The 21,960-nt window shown below is 46.8% G+C and overlaps 1 protein-coding gene across 2 annotated transcripts in view; it reads right to left on the bottom strand.

Moving 5' to 3' along the window:
• The window catches only part of EXD2 (exonuclease 3'-5' domain containing 2), a 286,183-nt gene that overhangs the window by 237,146 nt on the left and 27,077 nt on the right, over positions 1 to 21,960 (bottom strand). The window lies entirely within an intron of this gene.

Raw genomic sequence — 21,960 nt, forward strand, 5'->3', positions numbered from 1 at the left:
CCAAGCAAGCTTGAAGCAGCCAGAAGCAGCTTCATCTTATGGGGTGGGGATTTTAACTGTATTAGAAACCTTACGATAGACAAATCGACTCCACCAAATGCTGGTCCCTCCCCGGCTTCTATAGACTTGACAAGATGCCAACAGACCTTGACCTGATAGATGTATGGAGAGAAATACACACGGACAGTAGAGGTTACTCCTATTACTCATCCCCCCCACAAACTGCACACATGAATTGATTACTTCTTTACGGGATCAGTAGACCTTGCAGAACTCACCATCGCAGAATATCTAGGTCGCACAATGTCAGACCACTCCCCGTTAATAGTTGAGTGGTGCATGGCAGATCCTATACCACCTATCCTGACGTGGCACCTCCCTACTGGGCACCTAAGTGACATAGCCTTTAGGAAGGCACTATCAGACTCTCTATTTAATTTCCTTGAACATAATGTCAGAAGTGCAAGCAGTTGGGGCACCATTTGGAAAACCCTGAAAGTGGTGACCAGAGGTGAGGTCATAGCCAGTGCAAGGGGCCTCTGCCTGACAGTGTGAGAGCTCCTAGAGTCCACCAAGGAGGAAATAAAAAATGCTACACCCAGGCCAGAAATCACAGGAAAGAAAATTGATAGAGGCACGCTCCATGTGCCGCAATGCCTGGGACAGACTGGCCAAATTCGAATACACTGCTCAAATAGCCTGAGCTCACGCAGAGCTCTGCAAATGGGAACACCCCAAACCCCAAACCATGATGCTCTAAGAGTGCAGGGCCCCATGAAGATCCCAACTGATGATTAACAAAACCTTTACTTCTTTTTATGGACAATTGTACAAATGCGATAACCCAGTCCCCCAAAAAGATCTGGATGCGGTGTTCTGCCAGATTCTCTGACAGCCAACAAGATTCCTTGGATCTGCCGATTACTGTTGAAGAGCTAAGCAAAGCAATAGCCTCCTTACCCACCTGTAAAACCCCCAGGCACAGATGGACTCACATCAGAATTTTACAAGGCGTGCAACACCACTCTGACCCCAGTGCTCCAGAAAGTATTTGCAGAGGCCTACAACACTGGCTCACTACCAGCAGGCATGAGGGAAAACTCTAGTGATACCCATCCCCAAACCCAGGATGCGACTGTCATGATGCCTACCTCCAAGGAGCCAGACCAGGCCCAGCTACCCCAGAGGCAGACATCATGCCCCCCGAGGGAAGTCTCAGCAGCCCCAAGTAGGGGCCCTTTGGACTCAGTCCTGGCGCCTTTGGTGCCAGGCTCATATTGGACAACAGTCCTGGCGCCATAGGCGCCAGGCTCATAAAAGATGACTTTGTGTTTAAAGGTGCTTGGTGTAAACTTACCTGATGCAGACCATGCTGCAACATCCGGGCCATTTAGAGGCCTGAATGGGACTACTTTATCTTTGGGGACTACTTAACCAGACGGGTGTGGCCGGAGGAAGAATACATACCTGAGAGGAAGGATACATACCTGGAACTACTTTGAAGGCTATTTAAGCCACGCCCAAGCAGCAACTCACGCTTCGCGTTGTTCTGCATCTAGCAGCTGGACGCTCACCGTGTCTGCTCCTGCATCCTGACTTCTGCCACGCCCGCCAGCATCCTGGAACACCTGCAAAGGGAGAAGAGAAGAGAATAGGAGAAAGAAGAGTCCTTACCTGCTAAATCCGCATTCCGGAGACATTTCGTCGACGATCCTGAAAAGGAAGACATTCATTTTAAAAGCACATTGCATCGATCGCTGCAGCGCCACATTCCACTCACCTTTACTAGGCGCCTCCATGTTCATCAGCGACCATCTGGATCCGCAGCCACATTTCAGCGCCTAGGGAGGAAAAGACAAGAACAAAGGTGAGCTAGGGAAGAGAATAAGAAAACCTTAATTTGCCATCATAAGACTTACCTGTTGGGTCACTCCCACTTAATTTCGGGTCGGTGCCGCATCCTGGCATTTCCGGACCCCGGCCCCTAAGGGGAAAAAAGAGACATCAGCGTTAGTGAGCGAATGCTAAGACATTACCTGAACGCTCATTAAAGACTTACCTGATATCTACTGGAACTGCACCTCTCACTTCGGGACGGTGCCATATTTCCGGCATTTCCGAACCCCAGCCCCTATGGGGGAAAAAAGACACAAGCATTAGTGCATTAATACAAGGACACTAAAGGAACCTCTCATCAAACAACTCACCCGAGTTTCCTTCGTCGGTTCCACTGCTCATCTCGGAATCTTTGTTCTGCACCTGAAATAGAGACAACAGACAATTATTATTTCGGGCTCATACTTATAAACATAATTCTCACAGTACTTTACCGGGAAGGTCAAGCAAACTTCAACTCTCTACAATCCATGATCCAGTGAAGTAACTGGATTACAACGCGCCCCTGCATCAGAAGCAGGATGGAGAGCTCGTCCTTTCAGACCCTAAGGTGAGACTTCACGGGGAATCGCAGAAGGGTTTCGTGGAGGGTGAGAAGGGAGTGGGAGGCTTACACATTATCCCGCAGATTGTTAATACTCCCTTTTCACACACAGAAGGATATTTCTGCGAGCCAGACAAGCCAGATTTGAGGGGCCGGTCCTGTCCATCTTCCGAGTCCTGCGCTTCACCATAGAAGAGGCAACAGCACTCCAAACCAGGCCTGCGCCTCCGTGGGAGTCAGGTGAGCGTAACAGCGACTCAGACCTCTAGCCATGCTAAACTGCGACATAAAGATACTCACAACAGTACTAGCAAAACGCCTTCGTAGACTTATCACAACATCAGTGCACCCAGATCAGATAGGGTTCATACCCGGACGCTGCACAGCCCTGAACCTCCGAAGACTCGGCATATCATAGACCAAACACACGCCTGCAAGGAACAATATGTGGTGGCATCTTTAGACGCCACCAAGGCCTTCGACTCGGTCTACGGGGAGTGGCTGTTTACATCCATTACAGAACTTTGGGCTAGGCTGAGAATTCATCCACTGGGTTAAACTCCTTTACACTTTCCCAATGGCACGATTGAAATCAGGTAAACAAATATCTGGGGTATGTAACATACAGAGGGGCACACGGCTGCCCGCTCTCACCTGTGTTGTATGTACTGGCCATGGAAGCCATTGCAGTGTTTCTGTGACAGGAATACCTGGCAGCGAGCATCCAGATTGGCGACTCCCAGCACTTAACATTGCTCTACGTGGACGATGCCCTACTCTACCTTTGTGAGCCCCAGCATAATATCCCCAGAATTATTGAGGTACTGGACAGGTTTGCAGAACCATCAGGGATTTCGTTCAATAGACAGAAATCCTGCCTTTTCCCCCTAGCTAGTCTCCTGCAGGTGGACGAGAACACTTTGCCTGATTTAGGACGCCCCCGGGAAACAATCGTTCAGGTACCTAGGCATCCAGATTGCACACACACCTATAGATACACACAACTGCAACACACTCCGAGTGATGGGGGGGCCTTGAGAAATTCATTCACTTCTGGTCCAGACTGTCACAGTCATCTATGGGCAGAATTGGGTTGCCAGACATTTGGTCGAAAAAAATTGGTCGACCAGACAAATGGTCGAACCAATTTGGTCGAAAACCAAATGGTCGAAATTTTTTTTTTTTTTTATTTTAACCCTTTTTTTTATTTTTTTGGGGGGGTCCCCCCCCAACCCCCTTTTTTTCTCTAAAAACCCCTTTTTTAACTAAACGAAAACCCGAAAAATAAATATATAAATAAATAAAAAAATTCGACCATTTGGTTTTCGACCAAATTGCGTCGACCAAATTGCAGTCGACCAGTTTTTTTTCGACGAATTGACTGGACACCCAGAATTGCCATTGTTAAAATGATTGTACTCCCGAGATTCCTCTACAACTTCACAAATGTTCACCACTATATAGAGGCAGCTTTCTTTCGTCAACTGGACTCAGTGATAAGAGACTTCATATGGGGCACAGGTCGCCACAAACTAGCTCTCAATGTACTGCAACTACCTTACAAGGATAGAGGGATACAGTTGCCTATACTACCTGTCTGCCCAACTAAGCCGTGTTACAAATTTACTGGCAGACCCTCCCACATCAGAAGCCAGACTATTGCAAAATCTGGTGGCCCCAGCAACGCTTGATGAAACCCTATTGCTCCCGGAGAGCTGTGCGAACACATCCCTATTGTTGGGGAGACTAGGTAAGCAGATCTGGTGTAGGACAACGAAACTACTCAAAATATGTAACCCATATTCACCTAATGTACCGATGTGTGTAAAAGCTAGGACAAAACTGGGAGCCGCTAGGCATTGGGAGGAATGGGGGGGTGGGGTCTATACAAGGGGAGACGTGTATGACAACAGCCAATTTAGGTATATAGCCAACTTAACACAACAATCGGGCCTACCCACAGGACAATTTATCCAATATATGAAAGATAAGGGAGTCGAGCGATGTAAATGGGGAGGATGGCCAGCTGAACCAGAAGAGACACAGCTACTAGCCTTGATGTACGTGCTAGAAGATGGCTGGAGACCCATGACCAGACTACATAGTCTCCTACCGTGACCAGACAACATAGTCTCCTACTGGAAGTAGTCAGTATTAGGGATCCAAAACTGAAAGTAAGATAAGAAACAGACATGGGTTTGGTTATCACAGACCAAGAATGGGAGCGAGTGCTCAACTTCCCCGAACAAGTGTCCCGAAATGCCAGGTTCAAGCTACTCCAAATCAATATGCTTCACCGAACATACATGACCCCCAACAGAATAGCTAACTTCAATAAGGAGGCACAGCCCCAATGTCCTAGATGCCACCAAGATGAAGCAGACCTCATGCACATGTTTTGGGGGGGGGAGCGTGGGCCAAGGTGCAAGCCTTCTGGTCTCAAATTGAACAAACATGCAAGAAGGCAGGGATCGTCAGATACTACTGGAGCCCACAGGAGTATTTTTTTAGGTACATACTCTAGACAAAGAATACATAAGCAGGTTACTAAATTCATGGACCTAACCTGCATACTCATGAAACGAAGGATCGCAATGTCCTGGTAATCACCGAAGGGCCCACACTACACACACTGGCTCCACGACCTTGAGACATGGTGCAAAGCGGAGAAAAGGACTTTTTGGGAGAATCTGCACCCACACAAGATGACGATCTTGCAAATCACCTTTGAAGCCTGGAAATCTTTGGTTGATGCTATGTTCCACCCGTCAGACTACAAGCCTCCATGAAGGCCCACAACATTCGGAATTCAGCAGCACATAACAAAGACGCCCTGGTCTTGCAACCCCAGAATACATAACCAGGTTATGCACCGCCCGCACACCTACAACATCTATTAAATACAGCCCCCAGACTAATGGGTCACTCCACACCGAACTGGAAGAGGAGTCTGAATGTGTATGGATCGTTTGTTAGTTGTTTAGTTTAACAAATTCTATTGGCTATTATGACCTGATCCGCAACTAATTAAGATGCAAGCCTTTTTTATGTCACTGGTCACTGACTTATTGCAACTATTTCACTGTATATTTGAAAATGCCAATAAAAACATTATGTGGAGTTGTAACAAATCCCTCTGGAAGGACCCGTTATTTAAGGAGGAAATGAAGACAGATCAGAGAATTCTTCCTTGTGAACAACACAGGTGAGGTTAGGAGTGTGGTCTGGGAAGCTGGTAAGGCAACCTGGAGGGGGTTATTAATTCGGGAGGGGGCCTGGAAAAAAAGGGAAAGAAAATTCTTGAAAAATAAACTACAAAGTGAGATAGGGATTCTGGAAAGACATGCGTAGATGGCAATTGAAGGGAAAGAAGACTTGATAGTGGGCGTGAGGGGGAAGAGGGAAGAATTGAGACTATTGGAGGAGGGAAAGATTATTCGTAATCTTTTTCGAAGACAAAAGTATTATGAGAAAGGAGACCAGGCCGATGCGCTTCTGACTGTGCGACTGAGGGGACAGTGGGCAGAGGGATGGGTAAAGGAAGTTAAAGGGCAGGGGGAAATGAGGAATACATCAACGGAGGAATATGCTTCCTTTTATGAAGTCTTATACAAGGGTGGGAACCAGAGAACCAAGGAGAGTATTGGCACATATCTAAGTGAGATTCAGTTGCCTATATGGACTAGAGAAGAATACAATATCCAAGATGCCCCCATTACAGGGGAAGAGTCTTAAATGCAATATGGCAACTCCACCTGGGGAAGGTTCAAGGGATCATGGTTTTACCTCTGGTTTCTATAAATCATTTTCTTCTGTGTTGCTTTCTTTCCCGATAGAATTTATTTAATGACATACTTGAATGTGGGGAGGCCCCCCGAATCATTTTCTCATACCCTTATTTCTGCGATACCCGAGGAAGGTAGAGATCTGAGAATGTGTGGCTCATACCGCCAGATTTCCCTTCTCAACATAGATGCCAAAATATATACCAGAATATTCGCTGCAAGGTTAGAAGGGTTCATGCCTCGTTTGGTCCAACCGGACCAAGTTGGATTTATTAAGGGGCGCCAGGGAGCTGACACTCTGAGGAAATCCCTACATATGATTAATGAAGCATCGGGTGGAGTAGGAGACCGCACCCTTCTCTCGGTTGACGCAGAAAAAGGTTTCGATAGGGTTGATTGGGACTTCCTGAGGGCAGTGCTGGTTAAGTATGGGATGGGTACCATATTTATACAGGGGATTATGGCTGTATATTCCTCTCCAACAGCCTGTGTTGCTGTGAATGGTGGTTTCTCCAGGTGGTTTGATTTGAGTAGAGGAACAAGACAAGCCAGTCCCCTTTCACCGATTCTATTTGCCTTGTCCGTGGAACCGCTAGCCCACAAGATACGGGCGGATCGTCGGTTGAGGGATAGAGGTAGGTGGAGTCGAATATAGGTTGGGGTTATATGCCAATGACCTACACTTACATGCAAGGAACACATTGACTTATATGCCAGCCGCAGTGGGGCTTATTGAACAATACGGGGAGTTTTTGGGATTTAAAATTAATAAATTTAAGTCCACTTTGTTTCCCCGTGACATGACAAGGGATCAGGATGTAGGCAGGTTCTTGCGCACTTGGGATGAGGATTAGCCTTGGTACTCTTCGATATCTTGGGGTTAATGTTACAAGGTACTTAAGCGAACTGCATGAAGCCAATTTTCCCCCCTTAATGTCAAAATGATATGCAGATCTAGAAAAGTGGAATACGTTAACTATTTCTTGGCTTGGGAGGGCGTGGCTTGGCAGCCATGGAATAGGCTGTGATCCCTGTGAGCTCCGGGATCCAGCGACCTGATCCGACAGAAAACACATATCATTTTAACCAACGGCAGCTTCAAAACACATGGAAAGGCGTGTGAAGGTACCGGGCAGAGTATGAGCAAGCTGGCTGCACGTTCGAAGCTGTGGAACAGTCAGATGGATACTTTGTATTTCGGAGCCAGCCGCGAGAGGGACATCAAAATGGCAGCGGTCGAAAACAAAGAGATTCCGAGGGGCGCATCCCTGTAATGGAGTAGCTGTCTCCAGTAGATGGCTACAGCAGTGGATCGCTAGAGCAACACACGGAACAACATACTGCTCAATTCGGGCGGCTGCGGAGAACGGGAGCCCTCTGCCAACATAGCCGAGGACCTTGGTGAACTGAAGAGGCGCATCGTAAGCGATTGTCTGCTAAAATCCTTACACGGGGTAAGAGGAGCCCCAACGAACCGACATAGCCGTGCCCATCGGCAAGGGCGCACAGGATCGGGAACGGAGGATTGTATGTATTTAGTGTGGCATTGAAGGAAAAAGTGACGGCCGGGCCCCACAGAACAAAGGGCCGTCTCTGTAATAAATAACCGGCGTAACCCGTGGAGCGGGTCGAGAGTGCCAGGGACAGGTGTTGCATGCTGTGAACACCGTAATAGGGTCCCCGGAAGACCATCCGACCCTACAGAGCTGTAACTGGCACCCGGCACGAAATACAGCAGATCACAGTTGCACAGAATTGACCCTGCGGGTCGAAAGCGGTCTGGGAAGTAAAGCGCCATCGTACCCTCTGACACGGCACAGTGGGGGTAATGAAGATAAACCGATGGCACATGTAAAGTCTGCAAAAATTGCATGTGACCAGGCAATCCAACAACGAAAAGAGGGTAAAAACAAAAACGTGTTAACAAGTGAGCGCTTCTGGACTGACTGACTGACCCAGGCGCCTGACGGAGCTGGCACTTTGCTGAGAGATTGGGGGCTTGCGAAACGAATGCAAGATGGCGGCATGGCTGGACTGATGGGGACCCATGAGGATGTGAGAGAATACGGCAGTAGAAGCGGCTCAACGAAGTGTGAGACACTGGCAGCAAAACAGAAAATGGGGGTTGGCAACCAGATTGGCCCAAATGGTTGCTAGAGGACCATAGCACAAGAAGCAGGAACTGACCAGGCCGAGTGCAGATGCCCAGGGGAAGCTCCCTTTAGAGTGGACATAAAGTACTAGACTTCTTGGCGCCTGAGACACTGTGGTAGTGGCAGATAGGGCGAGCTGAACGACCCTCAGAAACATGTCGACGGCGCATGGACAATTGTAGACAGAGAATATACGTGGGAGGACATAGTCCACTCAAAACGCAATTCTACGCGCCACAGCACGACGCAGCCTGCTGAGGTGGACGCCCCAGCGCCTGGCAGACCTGGGAGTGCCACAACAACACTGAATAGCTAGAACCGGACACACAAGAAGGATTGCGCGATGTCAGTAAAAGTAGCGAGAACCAAGAATAAACAACCCACAATGGAGATCTTTGCGAAGGCGCAGTGACTCCCACAACACCGGCACAAAGCGTGGTGGCGACCCCCGCAGAAGGCACCACAGAAGGAGATAACCATCAGGTCCTAGCGGCCATAACAGAATTGATCACAAAATGGGGTACAGCAATGGCGGACCTGCGGACGGCCCTAGACAACAAAATTGATGCTGCGGGAATTGAAGTCACCCTGCTACGACAAGATGTTAGGGTGCTGGCAGAAAGAACAAGTGGCCTGGAAAGCGCGGTGAAGATCAACACAGATGTCAGCGCAAACAATGCAAAAGTGGTCCAAGTGTTAAAACAGCAGGTTGCCAACCTCGAGAATCGAGTGGAAGAAGCGGAAGGAAAGGCGAGAAGGAACAACATAAGGGTGGTTGGCCTGCCGGAGGGAGAAGAGGGGCAAGACCCCACAGATTATTTGGAGAACATGATCCTTCAGGAGATAGGGGCAGACAAGCTCTCACAAGGGTTCACTGTTGAGCATGCGCATCGGGCCCTGATGAGGAAACCACGACCTGGGGCCCCGCCGAGGCCGATAATTGCGAGGATTGTGAACTATTAAGACAGGGAAAAGATCCTGGAGTATTTTCATAAGGGTTGAACGATAGAGAGAGCAACCACCAACATCACGGCGTACCCTGATTACACGATGCTGGTGCAGAGGTATAGCTACGTGGCTGTCAAGAGGAGGCTGCGCACGGCTTGTATCAAGTATATGCTTTTGTACCCGGCGAAACTAAAGGTTTTGCACAAGAGCAGAGCGCTTTTCTTTGACACCCCAGAGGAGGCGGCGTCATGGTTGGATTTGCTGGGCTGTCCGGAGCAGGAGGCGGAAACAAAATCGTCAGGAGCATGACAAGTGAGGAGTCTGTGTCATGGACACTGAGAGGATAAGTGGGAGAGGGGTCCTGTCATGGCGGAAAAGGAGATTTGATTAACATTCTGCAGCCTTTGGACCTTGCACCTCAGCTGGACTGGAATATAGTGAACAAAATGCATGTGTGAGCTGGGTAGCACTAACATTAAGCGTAGTAAAATGGGAAATAGGAGCAAAGAGATGGAAGCAACCTACCTCTTAGAATTAGTAGTTAAGTGGCCATTAGGGCGACTTCACCCTACTGAGCCTCGAGTATAGGCATTTGCTAGAAAGGGCTAGATGTGGGGGTGCCTGAGATCCAGGGATGGAGCTGGGCAACAGTTGGGGAGGGCGTTGTTGGGTAAGGGCAGAGAGGTGGGAGGGAGGGAAGCGGGAGAGTTTGTTGTGTATATAGTTCAGGTGAGTTTAAATTGGAATACGAGCCTACATAGAATAGTTGAACGGTTGAATTTGGCCTGCATGGGTGGGGGGAGGAGAGGGACTCTGTCATGCCATGGGGTATCTTAGAATAATTACTTGGAACGTTAGGGGGCTTAATAGGTATCTGAAGAGGAATAAGGTGATGCTATACTTACGAAGGCAGAAAATAGATATTGCTTTGTTGCAAGAGACTCATCTGACGCGAGACAAATGATCAAGAGGAAATGGAAGGGGATGATGGTGGGTTCTCCATATTCGGCTTATGCCAGGGGAGTGATCATCTGGGTAGCGCCACACGTCCCGTTTCAGCTGCTGCAGACGCTGGTGGAGACAGATGGGAGGATGGTTGTGGTGAAGGGATTGGTGGAAAACCGGGAAATAAGTGTGGTAAACACTTATGCCCCGAACCAAAATACTGCGGCATATTTCAAAATGCTATGTTGCAATCTGAGCATGTGTGCAGGGGGTGCGGTGATTTGGGGAGGGAACTTTAATTGTGTATTAAACCCTAAGGTCGATAGGTCAGACGGGAAGCCGGATAGGCCTGCCCCATCGGCTAAGGCGTTACAGACGCTTTTGAATGATTTTGGGTTAGCGGATGTATGGAGGGTGCACCATCCGCAGGGGAGACAGTATTCGCATTACTCTGCCCCGCAGCAACTACACACGAGGCTGGACTATGTCTTTGCCACTCCAGAGATACTGACCGAAATCACGCAAATCCAATATAAAGCAAGGGTCCTCTCGGACCACTCGCCCCTGATCCTTCGCTGGCAATGTTGCCCCCCCGAGGGTGAGAATTTCGATGTGGTGCCTCAGAGCAGAGGCGCTCAGAGACACCCTTTTTAGGGAGGACACGAGGGAAGAAATTGTTAGTTATTTTGGGATTAATGCAGGCAGTGTAGATTCAGCGGACACTTTGTGGGAGGCCTTCAAAGTTGTGATGAGAGGAGTGGCCATAGCGAAATTTAAAGGACTGCAGGGAGGAATCCTAGCGGAATTACAGGAAGCTGAAAGAGAATTGGAAGAGGCACTGAGAGGAGGAAACAATGACAACTAAGACAGTGACCTAATACTGAGACTGCAGCAAAAGTGTGCAGGGCACTGGGAAAGATTGTGTAACCCAACTACAAGAAGTATGTAGAGAGGCAACATGCGGGAGGTGACAAACCAGGAAGGATTCTGGCATGGCTATACAAGAGCAAAACCCCTAGACCCCCGATTAGATTGATAGAGAGGGAAGATGGGGAGGTGGTGGACACCCAGGAGGGAGTGAATCGGGAGTTTGCAAAATATTATGGGCTGCTGTATGGAGATGATGGGGAGGATAATTGGGAGATGATAGAAGAAACATTGGAGCACATAGGATTGCCGCAGATTATTGTAGAGGAGAGGGAGGAGATGGACGCACCGATTACATTGGAGGAGCTGGGAGAGGTGGTAAGGCAGCTGCCGACTAGTAAGACCCCGGGGGCTGATGGACTCCCAAACGAGTTTTATAAAGCATTTAAAGATGAGGTGCTCCCCCCGCTGTTAGACATGCTGAATGAGGCGCATGAGCGGGGCAGACTGCCAGAATCACTCAGAGAAGCGATCATAATACCGCTCCCCAAGCCTAATAAGCCAGGGCATAGCTGTAGTTCATAGACCCCTGTCGATGTTGAATCGAGATAGTACAATTCTGACTGCTATCCTGGCAAATAGACTGAGGAAAGTTATAAGTAAATTGATACACCCGGATCAGACGGGCTATGTCCCTAATAGAAACATATCTCATAATCTTAGAAGGCTCCTCTACAGAGTCATTGAATATGGAAACGAGAGCGAAGATGAACTGGCGGTGGTGTCGCTGGATGCAATAAAGGCCTTTGACTCGGTCAAATGGCTGTGGCTGATGGCGGCCCTAGCTGGCTATGGGATGGGTCCGGGATACCTACGGTGGGCCAAAATGTTATATAGTGAACCGCTGGCCAGGGTTAAAACAGGGTCAGTGATATCCGACAGGTGGGAACTCCGCAGAGGAACCAGACATGGTCCCCTATGCTCTACATATTGGCTCTAGAACCCCTAGCGATCTATTTAAAGGCAACAATATGATACGATAGGCATCCCTGTGGGCGACGAACGACACCTGATATAATTGTACGCAGACGATATACTACTGTATTTGCGGTACCCGGAGGAGAACCTTCAATATGTTCTGGAGGTGATGGGAAGATATGCGGGAATGTCTGGTATAGCGGTGAACCCCCAGAAGTCTAGCATGTTCCCGCTAGGTGGGTATAAAGGGATCCCCCTAGAACATCTACCGGTGCTACAGGTACCGTGGGCTGCCAGTACATTTCGTTATCTAGGTATAGATATTTGCCACGCAGTGGAGGAAGAACACAAGCGCAACACAGAAGTAGCTATCACGAAAATTGTAAACTGCATGCGGTTCTGGGTAAATCTGCCCCTGGCAATGATGGGACGTAGTGCAATGTTGAAGATGGTGGTCCTGCCTAGGCTTCTGCACTACTTCGGGAACATCCCGTATTTGATACCAAAGAAGTTTTTTAGCAGATTGGATAGTATGTGTCGGGACTTCCTGTGGCAAGGTACACGAAACCAAGTGGCCCTCTGGAAGCTACAGAATTCTTACGAGAACGGGGGTATAAAATTGCCTAATTATGAAGTCTATTATGTTGCGAGTCAGCTGTAATATGTGGCTAAATGGCTCTCGGAGGATGCGACCACCGAAACCAGGTTGTTCCAACAGGACTGTGCCCCATTTTACCTGAGAGAGATAATTTGGTTGCCCCAGGCTGTAATGGATGGGCGCCCCAAGATGTTGGTGCAGGTTGGAAGATGTGGCGCAGAGCGTGCCAACTGATGGGGAACCCATGCCCGTGCTCCCCTCAGGCACCGTTAGTTGCACTGGCAGGTGGAGATGAGCAACTAAGGATGACAATTACAAATCACTGGGAGCCGGCTGGGATGGTGACATTGGGAGATATCTGGCAAGAAGGGGCCATAACAGACTTTGAGGTGTTGGGGGCAGAAACTGGGTTGCACACCGGTCAGTATATCACGCACCACAGACTGGTGCGGAAGCTTAAGAGAACGTGGTCTGAATTGGTGCTTGAGGAAGAACCAGATGTTACTATAGATACAATATATGATATAGCAGAAGGGGGACACAAAATATCTAGGATATAGGAGATGATGATGTCCAGAGTGGTAAAGGAGCTGGTGCAATTGAGACTGGAATGGGAGGAGGAAGTGGGTAATCCGATGGAGGATAGGATGTGGGTACGAGTTCAGGGGTATCACAAGAAAGTGTCGAGAAACGCAAGACTAACAGATGCAATTGTATATTACGCATAGGGTGTACTTGACACCCCAAAAGATGGCCAAGTTTAAGAATATGGGACGGCAGGCATGCCCTAAGTGCGATGAAGAGAATGCAGGCATGGTACATATGTTCTGGTCATGCCCAGTTATTGAGTGCTTTTGGGGTGAGGTTGCACGCAAACTGGAAGCAAAGGGCATCAGACTCTTAGTGGACACTGTGTGGGCCTGCCTGTTAGGAGGTTCCCTAGGCCACGAAAACTTAGGCATGTAGGCAAATTGAAAGATCTGGCATATGGCCTTGCAAAGCGGAGAATTGCTATGGGGTGGAAGGTATGCCACAAACCACGATTGGAGTTGTGGTAGAAGATCTGCAGAAATTGGCAGAGGCTGAAACCATGGTATGGCAGGAAGCTAGCAGCACTGGGGGGGGGGGGGGGAAGCCGAGACTCTGATGGCCTGGCGACTGCTTATAGCGGAACTATTTGGGTCAATTCAAGACCCTTTGTATATAACGGAAGGGGAAACCTCACCACAAGATGCAGGAATGGAACATTAGCAGTTGTAGTCTGGTTTGTAATGTTAAATGTTCAATAAAACGTTTTAAAAAAAAAAATTACTATTTCTTGGCTTGGACGACTTAATGCTCTAAAGATGGTTTTCCCCCCCGAAGATCATCTATTTTTTTCAGATGTTACCCATTCGGATCCCTAAAGAGTATTTTAACGATGTGCAGAGACACCTTTTAAGTTCTTATGGCAAGGGAAAAAGCGAGGATATCTCACAAAGTTCTTGCTCTCTCCAAAGATAAAGGGGGGTGGGGGGTTTGGCCTTCCAGATATATATTTATTTTACAAGGCCACAAAACCTAGAATTCTGATCCCTCATTTGAGGGCCCAAAGAGACTTACAAAGGGTAGACCTGGACAATTTCCATCTCAGGCCGGCTACTGTAGGATAATGGATATGGGTACCTAGGGGTAGGCTCCCTCAGACAATCAGGGAACACCCCGTCCCAGGAACAATTTGGAACATCCGGCGTCAGGCCAGGAGATGAAGGGGCTAACAACATGGCCCTCCCCACTGAGCCTCATTTGGGTGCCAGGTGTGACAGACCTCATTCCAAACCCATAGAGGTTTCAGAAATTGTACAAGGTTGGTCTGGAAAGAATAGGGCAACTCTGGAAGGATGGTAAATTTATCACAATAACAGATCTGGAAGAAGCACTGGGGATCGGTCAGTTGTCAGTCTTCCTGTACTTGCAACTGGATGGGGCAATTACAGCAGAGGTTTGGAGGGAAAGGATACAGAGGGGCCCCACTCCCCTTAAGAAAATCCTAGACACCAGAAAGGTTATGAGGGGGACAGATCTCTTCACTATATGGGGCATTAGAAGAGATGGGCTTGGTGTCCACAGATAGAGTGAGGACTTGTTGGCAGAGAGATTTGGGTACAGTAATTGACCCTCCACTATGGCATAAATTACATAGGGGAGCTTTTAAGTTACCTAGCTCGTGCCAATTCAAACTCCATGCTATTAAACTTTTGCACAGGTGGCAATACGACCCAGTCAAGCTTTCCAAAATGTATCAGGGTGTTAGCCCGCTTTGTTGGCATGGATGTAGGGCAAGGGCGGATTACTGGCACATGTGGTGGGGTTGTTGAAATGTCCACATTTTCTGGGACGAGGTGCTGGGCTGGATTTAAGACTTGAACAGGGTCTCCGAGGATAATTCCCCAATGGTGTTCTTGTTCAGATTAGAGGCAGTTGATGAAGACTTTATCAGACTTCCACATATGGTTCACTCCTTATTACTGGTAGGAAGGGCAGGTTTGGCGACACATTGGAAAGGGTCTTACTCCCAAGTAAGGGGGAATGGATCAACATGTTAAGAACATTTATGTGATGTAACGAGTAACTGCAGCTATACATGGGAGAGTTGGCCCTCTCAAAATGGAATGGGCAGAAATTTGTAGTTAATACATGGCCTCCAGCATAGGGATACCCTCGGAACGACTGGGGGATTTCTGGGGAGCGGTTTGGAGGATGATGATAGGACAATGTAATGTTGGTATGCATATGAGGTCATTAGACTTCCTTAAGTGGCCACCAGGGAAACGTGCGATTTTCGAAGAGGAATATGTATGGTATTAAGAGGGTTCACTAAAGTCACACAGAGAATGACACTTACACCTAGGAGTGGGGGGAGCGCAGGGAGAGGGGGTTGGGAGGGCAGACAATTTTGGGGTTTTGTTAAAGTTAACCAGTTTGAAAATGTAAGCTGGCCATGCATAATGTTGGAATGTGAAAAACCTAATAAAACAAAAACATTTTCTTTTTTTTTTAAAGCTTAAAAAGAACAAAGCCAAGCAAGCTTTCAAAAAAGCCAAGCAAGCTTTCAAAAAAGAACACCTGGTTCACCCCCAAGCTCCTTGCCTCCGATACCAAAAAATATGCCGCCGAAACAGCATGGAGAAAATGCCCGTCCATAGTTTCCAAAGCACTGTACACCTCCCTAACCAAGGACTACAAAAGAGCAATTCACACCGCCAAAGCCAACAGCTACAATGCCAGAATAAACCACGTAAAATCCAACACCTGCAAACTCTTCACGATCTTATGCGAACTTGAGTCGCCAGTCCTCCCTCAGACCTCATCATAAATTACACCTGGCGTACCAAGATATAAAAAGCCCTCACAAAAAAATTAGAAAAATAAAAAAATAAATAAAAATCTGCGTGAAGCAACTGGCCGTCCTTGCCAAAACACCACCAGCCACCTCTGCGCCCCTTCCTCCTCCTACCAGCCGACCCTTCCCCCAACTTGACTTCCGCCCAGTATCAGAACTCGAAGTCACAAACATAATCAAAGGCCTCAAGCCCTCCCGATGCAAAGTAGATGCCTGTCCGGTCCTCTCATCAAAGAATCAAAGACTGCGCTGAGACGCTTATACCCATCATCACATCCATCATCAACTCCTCCTTCGCAACAAAAACTGTGCAAACTGCCCTAAAAGAAGCCTAGATCCTACAGATTCCAAAAACACTCCCTTGACCCTACCATCACCACCGTACCCTTATCCTTAAAATCCTCAACCGCACAGCACATATCCAGGTCCAACAATACCTTGAAGACAACCACATGCTGGGCATCCACATGCTGGGCATCTGCCAATCAGGTTTCCGACCAAAGCACGGAACCGAAACCGCCTTACTGACCTAAAAAAACAGATGACAAAGGCTCAAGCAAACTCCCCCTAGTCCTCATGCTGGACCCATCAGCAGCATTCGACCTCGACGACCACCAGACCCTCTGCAGCCACCTCACCACAACAGCAAACTTCTTCCCAGCAGCAACAGACTGGATCAAATCCGCTCTAGCAGACAGATCCTCCCGTGCCTTCATGGACGACCATGCTGCCCCACCGACACCAGTAACCTATGGAGTCCCACAAAGCTCCTACATCTCCCCAACCCTGTGCAACATTTACACTAAACCTCTTTTTGATCATCCGGATGCCCTTGGCATATCCTACACAAATTATGCAGACAACACCGAAATACTCCTCCCTCTCTCTGGCACTACCACCTAGACGCTGCAACCATCAACTCAGTTTATGACATTGTCCAAAACTGGATGGCAACCCACCAGTTATGCCTCAATGACGACAAAACTGAGACCCTCATTGTAGGCTCTCACTCCACCAGACCGCAGCACAGACCCAGCTTACAAAGCATTTGACTTGACAGCAACCGGATCCATACATCTTCTGCAGCCAAAACCCTGGGCATCTACCTAGATGCCACCCTTGACCCCTCTTGCCAGGTCAACATCACTGCCTGCTCTGCTGCCTACACCACAAAAATACTGAACGCCAGCAAGCCTTTCCTCACCACTACCAACTGACTCCCCATAGCCAAAGCCATCACCAAAGCCAAACTGGATTATTGCGACGCTCTCTTTGCAGGAACCTCTGAACGTAACTTGTGCAAGTCATCCAAAACAATGCCCTCCAAGCAGCCCTAGGTTTGACCAAGCACGACCACGTCACAAAAGCCAGCAAAGCTTCCCACTGGCTCCCGATCCGTGAACGGACCCTCTCCATCGCACACAAGTGCAACACGAAAACTGCCCCGCCCTACCTTTCAAGCCGGGTGAAGAAATACATCCCCCGCCCGCCCTCTAAGATCCACAAACAGCCATCTCCTCAATAGTGCCCACTTTTACCAGAAAGACCGCAGGAGGAAAAAGCTAACCCGTCATGGCCACCAAGCTATGGAACAATTTCCCCATCACCCTGAGAAAGGAAACCTCCTACTGGACATTCATAAAAAAACGTAAAAACTTGGTTTTTCACCTTAAAGCTCCCCGAGCTAACCGACAATCTGATACCGGCCTCCCCCCTCCCTGAACTTTAAGACAGCAGGACACCCCTCCCACCCGGTTGTGTTTTGTGCCAGTGTCCCACATTATCGCTACTCTGTATTTTTATTTTTTTCTCTACTCAGTATTTTGTGAATTTTTTGTCTCACAATGTAACTAGCGCCTAGATACTCAAGGGTTCAGTGCGCTGCAACAAATACAAAATTAAATAAACAAACCAAGGTGGTAACCTTTGGCTGGTGGGTAGTAAAAACAGCAGTTTGAAAAGCTGAGGCAAGGAAAGTTTGGGAGATGGAAGGAATGCGTGGTTCTACCTTTTGAAAGCATTCCCTGTGGCAACAGCAGTGGAAGAACGTTTTGAGATCTTGCGTGGTAGAAGCATGTAGAAAGTACAGCTAGTGTCCCTAGGAGGACAAATCTTCTGAAACAAAAGGCAGAAGAAGCACAGTAAGGCAGATAAAATACCCTGACACAGTGAGAGAACTGAAAGACATTTCCATGGTCCGACAACCCAAACATCCTGCTAGAAGAGAGAATTGGACAGTACAACAAAATACGAGGTCCCTATAGAATAGACACTTGCACCCAGTTTATGTACTCTTCCATTATGGCACTGTCACCATAACGTCTCCCCCTTTTGTGTTGTAGATGGTGTCCCCATAGCTCCCAGCAGAGGTTTTCCAACTCCCTCTGCAAGAAGAATAAAAATGTTTTTTCTGGCCCAATCAAATGGGCCAACCTAAAATAGGGTGTGCGCTAGTTCTTATGAACAAAAAAGACTTATAAACAGACAACTGGATGACAAAGAAACGTAAAGAGAAATCCAGTAGGACCATACAGAACATGTGAAAGCTTTAATTAAAGAAGTGGTAGAAGAGGCAGAGCTACAAAATGTGTTCATGGGCGGTGGATAATCCAATTATGTCAGTGCTATAAATATTACCTAAGATTCATTAAAGCTTGACCAACGCACCGGGAAGACCAATTACTGCAGCAATGGGAAGTGTGCTGGAACCTCTAGCACAGTATTTTGATAAAGCCATACAGCCACTGATACAAAGTAGCCCGACTTACCTTCGAGACACTAGCGCTTTCCTATTGAAACTTAAAGGAAGTGGATTTTGTCCAAGGACGAGACATACTATTCACCATGGATGCCTCGTAGTTGTACACCAATATCAGCCACGCAGCGGGATGAAGCGATGGAGTGGTTACTACTCTGAAGTGATGCTTGCAAGGCAGATAAGGTGACGCTACTGAAGATAGTACTTACCAACAATTCTTTAGGTTCAAGGACCAGTACTTTGTACAAGTATTTAGTACAAGTATGGGGTGGAAAAGGCCCCTAGCTACGCAAATGCATACATGTTGTATTTAGAGACAGAATACGTCTTGAAATCAAAAAGATGGCAAAAGAATCTGGTGCTCTATACCAGATATAGAGATGACATATTTGGGATCTGGAAAGAGCCGGAGAATGAGCGGAGGACTTTTTCCCCCAATGATAAATAATATGCAACCCTGGATAAAATTCACACGTTGGCACAGTCTCGATAAGGTTAATTTCCTGGATGTGGAAATGTATGCAGAGAACAGGTTGAACACTGAAGATATTTACAAAGAACACAGACAGAAACGGTTTACTCCTGGATACAAGTTCCATCCGAAATGTACTCTCAAGAGCGTTCCAATTAGACATTTTATGAGGTACAGAAGAAATATCACCTCAACAAAAGAATATAATATTCAGGCGAAGGAATTGAAGAGAAAATTTACTAAGATGAAATATGATGAATAGAATCTGTATCAAGCAACAAACAGATTTCTGGAGAAGATTTACTTAAATCCAAAGCAACCAAAGAAAAGCCATTACTGGTATACGTGACTACCTACTCATTACAAAGCCGTAAAATCGAGGGGATTATCAAAGAGAACTGAGATTATTAAATTGGACAACCCACTAGAAAAATTATTCCCAGAAACTCTGGTGTTTGCCCACAAAAAAAGTTTAGCATTGAGGAATATGTTGGTAAGAGCGGATTTGGAAGAACATCGTAACAGAGCTAAAGTTACAGGCACACAGCTGTGCCATAATTGTCAGCACTGCAGTAATATACTAAAAGGAGACAACATTACACACCCCTACATGGGTAAAAAGAAATCCCCAGACATTCAAGCACCTGTGACTCCGCCAACGTGGTTTACAGCATAAAGTGCTCGTGACCTCTTTTACGTAGGAATGACATCACGTAAAGTCAAAACACGTCAGAGGAAGCACAAATCGAATGCAAGAATAAAGAGTCAGAATCTCCAGCAGCGAGTCATTTTTGGGATGTAAAACATACTATTGCGCAGATGAAATTTGTGATTTTAGAGAAAGTGACAATTCTGAAGAGAGGAGATATTAGGAAAATGTTGCTACAGAGGGGGATTAGGTGGATAGAGGACCTGGATTCATTGATCCCACAGGGTATGAACACTTAGTGGATTTGTCATGTTTTCTTTAGGTTATGAATCAGATTGTGAACGGATCAGAGTAAGCGACAGGGGAGTAAGATTTGACAGATAGGATGTGATGGGTTGGGGTATTTAGGAGTGGGACAATCCAAAATGGGAAGTTAAGACTGTAACCGAAGCCATATGAGGACATGGGATTGGGTCATATTGTGAGAACAAGAGCTGGGAACAAGAGAGGATTGAGAACATAGTGCATGTATCTCCCAGACTTCAAAATATGTTTTATGCTAATATTACCAATGCCATATACAGTTCATAAAGAGATTCATAAAGAATAAGATTTGGGAAGGTGAAAATGATGTACTTTTATAAGTGCATGATAGTGCTAACACATGAATGGTTAGTTTGTTATGGAATAGGAGAGAGGTACGACAGAAAGGGAAAGACCTATGCGAATGCCGGTCACAGGAACTAGGTTAAAATGCCCACCCTGCTAGTGGGAATCGAGCCTCATTCTCGGAGAATCGGTCTCCATGCTCACCAAATAAACATATATGCGGACGCGAGGCACACAACCGGTATTCCGGTTGGATGCCTTGCGTTACGCGGGAGAAGATAGTTACAGTGAGTAAAGGGCAGAGGGAAAGAGAAGGGAGACTGAGAATTCAATGAGAAGCGATGACAGTAATGGGGGCATATGTACTTTTAGGATAAAGAAGAACGTAGGAGAGTGATACCGAGCAGCGCAGAAGCCCATGGGGATTGTAAGCACACACACTGTCAGGTAAATTGGGGGCAATAAGGCAGACTGTAAATGAAAGTTTGTCTACACTTAGGGTCATGATTGGACAAGATGACAAGTTTGTACTGTTGGTTTTAGATCATTGGAGAAATTGAGAGGCCAAGATGTTTTGGAGGTGGGTGAATGACACAATTAAGCAATGCATTAGAAGTATTATTGTATGAGCAAGAGATGAATTCTTTCAATGTAATTGAAAGCAAGATAGACCATAGCAAGAATTACCCGAAACGAGTCGGCAACAACATCAAAAAGGAAAAGAAATATGTTGATTTAGATTTTCTGTTCTGATGTATAGAAACCTATGATGTGGACACGGTTAACTAAAGTGGAACCAGATACTCGATTAATGAAATCAAGTGTCTGGTGAGAATCAGAAGAAATAAATATGTATTTTTGCGAATTGATGTTATGGAACACATCTTGAATGCAGTACTTATGGTCATTGATATATAACAAGTGAGATTTATAGGATATATTCCCAATTAAGAGTGCACTAAGATTAGATGGTGGCAACAACAGTCTTTTGATGTATGGTGTATGTTGGACTCGAGGCAGGGAGTCCTATCTTGGTGCACCTGAAATAACAAGGGAAATGTTGAATGTTTCATCATATAACACCGAAATTAACTGAATTTTTGAGTTATGCAACCTCCCTCCCCCCGTATTCCAACCTAAAATAGTCAGTCCTACAAATAAGTGTCATACCAGCCACTTTTACTAGCCCAAAAACAGGCAGAATATATACCAGCATACCAGTGTCACAGGAAGGATCTTTAATATTTCAACTGCTTGATCTGAACCTTTTGTAAAAGCCATCTTTTAATTTGCATGCACTACTTAGTACAAACAACTACAAAGAGAGACCCATTAAACTTTTTGTCTCCCTAAAATAATGGTTGACCCTGAACTTT

Source organism: Ambystoma mexicanum, chromosome 14 (assembly GCF_040938575.1).
Source record: "Ambystoma mexicanum isolate Mex_15411 chromosome 14, UKY_AmexF1_1, whole genome shotgun sequence".
In the NCBI taxonomy this organism is placed as follows: domain Eukaryota; kingdom Metazoa; phylum Chordata; class Amphibia; order Caudata; family Ambystomatidae; genus Ambystoma; species Ambystoma mexicanum.